This window comes from Telopea speciosissima, chromosome 8 (assembly GCF_018873765.1).
Source record: "Telopea speciosissima isolate NSW1024214 ecotype Mountain lineage chromosome 8, Tspe_v1, whole genome shotgun sequence".
In the NCBI taxonomy this organism is placed as follows: domain Eukaryota; kingdom Viridiplantae; phylum Streptophyta; class Magnoliopsida; order Proteales; family Proteaceae; genus Telopea; species Telopea speciosissima.
Genome location: NC_057923.1, coordinates 46,872,778 through 46,878,144, shown reverse-complemented (window position 1 = coordinate 46,878,144; position 5,367 = coordinate 46,872,778). Strand labels below are relative to the sequence as shown.

Here is a 5,367-nt window from a genome sequence, read left to right as displayed (position 1 = left end):
ATAGACTCTAACTTCTTGATAACATGTTTAGGCAAACCAAACAAACCAGACCAGTAAATGTAACATCCCAAAAAATGCAGCTTATCATTAAACACAGAAAGACCTTGCTGGTATAAATGGTTGCCAATATGCTAATTGTCACACAACAATGGAGGACATGGCTCAAGCCTATGAAATACAGATTCCCATAGATACTTTATCAAACAATAATTCTTATTTTTATCTATCATTATTTTATATTTGGTTAAACTAACAGGGTTTATGGAGATAGGCGAGTCTTTAGCTCAAAAAGGAAGAACACCTGGGTTTGTTCCCAGGAGATGGTGGTTCAAATCCACCAGGACTCCTAATGTATTCATCACTATTTTGTTGCATCTGACCCTCCTTTTATGTGTAGGTTTTAGCATTGTGATCTTTTACTATACTTAGTTTTAAAGTTTAGTAAAAAAGTTTGTGCTTTTATATATAAGGGTGCTAATATCATGTTTTGATACATCCTATTAACATGACAATTCAAAACTATGCACTGGAAGGTGGAGATGGTGGGGGGACAATCATCCACTGATTCTCACCACATTGTACTGAGACTAACTATAGATACAGAATATGCAATAGTAAGTGGTAAGAAGGAAATGCTAAAATAACAACCTACCATTTCAGCTTCAAAGAGACACGGTACAGGAAGGATCTGACTATTTTATCAAATTCTGCATAAAGGATGTAGATCTACTGCCATTCAGCTTAATAGCAAGAACCATTTAAAACCTATATATTAGAGAGTTGGACATTAAATAGAGGATGTAGATTCAAGACTATACTTGAGCAGAATAACACTTGACCAAAATAGGATCTTTTGGAAGTGAAATTGCACATCAATGGCACACTCCATAACAAAACCAATTAGATTAGACCTTGTTCCATCACCCGTAATTTAATTATATCCAATAAAATCTGCACATAATTGATACTGAAATCAAACAAAAAACACTTCATGTTAAATTAAAAGACACTTCATCTATAGAACCTAATTGAGATATTTCTAATATCTTTTTTTGGTAAAAAAAAAAAAGGAATTTTATCATTAACAAGGAACATCCCTTAATAAAGAAATTAGGAGACCTGGCGGATTGGAACCACCATCTACTGGGTGTAACCCCAGTTGCACCGTTTTGAGCTAAAGGCTCACCTACCTCTATAAAGCATGTTAGTTTAATCCAATATAAAAAATGGGAGGAAGAACTCCACTTGGTTGTGTAGGTGGTGCATTTTTCACACATGCAGTCTTCTTACCGTCGGATTAGGACTATTCATTTAAGACTCTTGATATAATTAAGGCAATAAAAAAAGACCAATTGAATTAAATAAGTATTTCATTTGTAAGAAGACTTCCTCTTGAATTAAAAAGGACCAAATAAAAAAATACCAATTGAAGTATTGAACTAAATCATTTTTTTTATTGCCTTGATATAATCAAGGGTCTTATATGAATAGTCCTAATCCGACAGTAAGAAGGCTGTCTGTGTAGAAAATGCACCACCTACGCAACCAAGTAGAGTTCTTTCTCTCATAAAAAATTATTGAAAAAAAAAATAATGAAATATTTTGGATGCAAGGAAGTGTATAAAGAGACATTCCTTGAACCTCCATAATTGACCAATTTACCGGATAAAACCAGACAAAGCTAATAACTTAAAAGTTGCTCAATAACATAATAGTATGAAAAGTAGAGTTGAATAAACAAGTTGTAAAATCTTTCAAAAAATTTGATCCATCCTTCATCAAATTTCCTAGATGCCTGGTCCCATTTTGCATTATGTGCCAAGTACACAAACCATGCCATGTATTGGGAACACCTCAGATATCGCCTTTCCCATTGCAGCATCTTGATCAGTAAAAATGGTTAATGGATTCTTTTGTCCATGGGATTTCAGGAAAGCCTTAAATAACCATTTGAAAGATTCTGAAGTCTCATCATATAACAAGGCAGCCCCAAAAATTGCATCTACCTGTATGGTGATTAAATCCAGCAAATATACCGAATGGCCTATATTCTTTGTTGGTGCAAAATGTCGTATCAAAGGTAACAACATCACCAAATTGGGTATAGTCTATTAACTTCTTCGGATCAACCCAAAATATATTTGTTATCTGCTCCTCACTATCCAACTGCAATGCATATGTAAAAGAAGGATTTCTCCTTGTTTGTCTTTCAAAGTTTTTCAACAAACTACTGGCTTCACCATAAAATAAATCACGCTGATGCTTCGTTCGGAGATAATTCTTATGATCTTGTCTAGTGTACCCAAGGTTTTCTTTTCCACCTGCCTACTGACTCATGAACTACCGGCTTCACCATAAAATAAATCACGCGGACGCTTCACTCGGAGATAATTCTTATGGTCTTGTCTAGTGTACCCAAGGTTTTCTTTTTCACTTGCCTACTGACTCATGTAGTCAAATACAGCCTTAGGTCTTAGTCCGGAATCATCACCCAAAACAATCTGTAAACCATGTGCATCTGAAACTTTCCATTGCGAGTGCATCATATGCAAAGTAGCAGGTAAATGAAGAAGATGATTATGCTCTTCAACAAATACATTACACTTATATTGTCCATTTTCAATCATGACAATTAGTTCTTGTATCTGCTCTAGGTTTGTTCATATCACTATCTCGGTTGTCCTTCTGTGTCACACCTTGTTTAGAACATACAAATTTCCTCGAAGTTAGGATTGACTTATTGGTTCTGCTGCAATGTGCATAACTTTTCCTCATACTAAAATCCATTTTTCTCTCATAAGAAATGTAGAATTCATACACCTCTTTCTCTAAATTAAATTTCATGCCAACCCGAGTCTCATTCTCAACATCTTCACCTATGTCTTGATTTACCATCGTATTATCTCCTTCCATGGTAAACTATAAATGAATGTGTAAAAATCATATGAACAATCAAAAGGAAGTTTTTACGACAACTTTAAGTGTAGTAGCAGATTAAAGACAACATACAACAATATGGCCAAAGTATCAAAACCAGACATGGATAATGAAAGAAAAAGGATAAACCAACTTAAATTACTGCAATGATCCTTCGGATGAACTCTTGATAAAAAAAGGAAAAACCATAGCATAATAAAATAAAAAAAGGAATAACCATACTTACATCACTATTGGAACCCATGAAGGAGAAGAGGGATTTACAACTCTTTGAAATGCAGATGGTATTTTCGATTTTGGAACGAAGAAGAAAAAGAGGTCACTGTTGTTGCAGAGAAGCCAAATCCATAGTTTGAAATGAAAATTCAATAAGGGGAAGACTCGAGAACGAAGGAGAATATCAATCGCAATCTCAAAATCCAGAATCCAGAATTCCAAAATCACAGTCCTCGTTTTTTTTTCTTAAAAAAAAACAGTTTAGGGCATGCTCAATGGTTCTTTCAATTCTGAAACGAAGGAGACAAAGAGGTCACCATTATTGCAGAGAAGCCGAATCCACAGTCTGAAATGAAAATTCAGAAGGGGTAAAACTCGAGAACGAAGGAAAATATCAATTGCAATCTCAAAAACAGAATCCAAAAATTTAGAATTCCAAAATCGCAATCACAAAATAACACTAGTGCATAAAAAAAAAAATTTGTAGAAGAGAGTAGAGTCGTGAACGAAGGAGAAGAAGAAAGGTTTCTCTATTTGGCGCTCAATATTCACATTATCTTAGATACATCGCACGTTTAGGCTTCTTACCAGCTCCATATCATTCTTGTTCCTCAGATTTAAAGTTGTCCATGTGTCAAAGAAGCTGGCCACGTTACAAGATCTGTAGCGCACCCCCGTGCTACAAAGGAGCCAAATCCGTGTAGAACCTAGCTAGCTACCCTTTTCATTTCATGGCTAATACCCACATCATCAACCAAACTACTACTACTGATTCTCCTCCTTCTATGGCACTTCTTTCTTCCTTGCCCAAAGAGAAAGGGTGGATTGGCCTTGCCCTTTATAAATATCAAGGCTCTTGGTGTCATGCCAAGGGGATACAAGTAGTAATATCCTTCCAAAACCACTTCCATGCATCTGACAGTGATGTTATATTAGTCACCACACCAAAATCAGGTACTACGTGGTTGAAGGCCTTGGTTTTGCTATCCTTAATCGTCATCGTTTCACTAGTACTACTCTTTCTGATGATCAAAACCACCCTTTGCTTACAGATAACTCATGATCTTGTTCCCTTTTTTGAATTTAAGCTATACATAGACAACCACCAGCTTCCCAATTTAGCACATCTTCCTTCTGCAAGGGTTTTTGCCACCCATATTCCTTACCCATGGCTCCCAGAATCCATCAAGAACTCCAATTGCAAAATTTTCTATTTATGTCGGAATCCTAGAGATAGTTTGGTCTCTTATTAGCACTTCACCAACAAGCCAAGATCTGAAATTCTTGGCCCACTTTAACTAGAGAAAGCTTTTGAGATGTTCTGTAAGGGAATAACAGGGTTTGGACCCTTTTAGAATCATGCCTTGGGTTACTGGAATGAATACTTAGAAAGGCCTAAAAAAGTTTTATTTTTGAAGTATGAAGAATTTAAAAAAGACATCACTTATCAATTGAAGAGACTTGCAGAGTTCATGAGATGCCCTTTAACCATAGAAGAAGAGAGAGATGGTGTAATAGATGAGATATCAAGATTGTGTAGTTTCGAGTGTCTAAAAGTCTTGAGGTGAATAAGTCATCAGAAAAATCCATTTCCTACTTTGAAAATCAGACTTTGTTCATGAAAGGTGAGGTCGATGATTGGATGAATTATCTCACTACCCCATTGGTAGAGCAGTTAGACCAACTTATGGAGGAAAAGCTATGTGGTTTTGGCTTAATTTTCGATATATATTTGTAACTTCCAAAATATATAAAGCTTTATTAGTATCATTATATCTGTAGTTATCTAATAATAACGAAGCATTAATATATAACGCTAGTTAGTTGGAAAACCAGATTTTCTGGCTTGACTTGCCTTTCAAAAAACCTGGTGACTCGGCTCGATAAACAAAGTCAGGGCGAGTACGTTTATCCTATTTTTAATATAATAAATTATATAAAATAGTACAAAAAACAGAAAAAATATGAAAAAAAAAAACATCATGAGCTTGTTCTTTATTGAAAATTTTCGTAGAAATTTCTTGAAGCTTTTATTGTATATGTTACGAATTCAATGTTCATCTAACTTTTCTATTTATAAGTGAATAGTGTGGTTCATCAATCGGAAACATAAATGGAATCCTCTACCTCATCCGCACCCAAAAAAAGGGGTGGGGAGGGGGTCATTCATGAGGACCAATGTAACTGATTAAATAGACATGTATTTTTCTAGTA

The 5,367-nt window shown here is 35.2% G+C and overlaps 1 pseudogene; it reads left to right on the top strand.

The window, feature by feature from the left end:
- Positions 1–3,907: 3,907 nt before the first annotated feature.
- LOC122672709 lies at positions 3,908–4,928 on the top strand (annotated as a pseudogene).
- Positions 4,929–5,367: the final 439 nt, after the last annotated feature.